The sequence below is a fragment of the Stigmatopora nigra genome, chromosome 14 (genome assembly GCF_051989575.1).
Source record: "Stigmatopora nigra isolate UIUO_SnigA chromosome 14, RoL_Snig_1.1, whole genome shotgun sequence".
NCBI classification, from domain to species: domain Eukaryota; kingdom Metazoa; phylum Chordata; class Actinopteri; order Syngnathiformes; family Syngnathidae; genus Stigmatopora; species Stigmatopora nigra.
In genome coordinates, this window is record NC_135521.1 from 13,029,325 (window position 1) to 13,029,708 (window position 384).

The following is a 384-nucleotide window of genomic DNA, read 5'->3' on the forward strand; positions in this document are numbered from 1 at the left end:
GAAAACCGTTATAATTTAGTACTATTAAACACATTGTATTAAAATTAAACCACTCGTTATTTGTTACTTTGTTAATAGATGACAAATTAGAGCAAATAAAGTGCTTTTCCAATCCAATATCCTGTTTTGGGTGTTTTTTTTTCCCACACACAAAAAGTCATATGCAAAAATTGGCATAAAAGTCCTAAAATGTATAAACATGATTAATTAGGATCGAATCGAAGCCTGTGAATCGTGACACGAATTTTATTAGGCAATATATAATACATATCAAAGTGAGACACTTTTGTTGTGTTGTCCATTTTATTTCTGCGTATAGCCTTGTGTAATTTTTAGATAATTCGTACCAATGAACATTTTTGACAATCAAAAACGACTCAACGT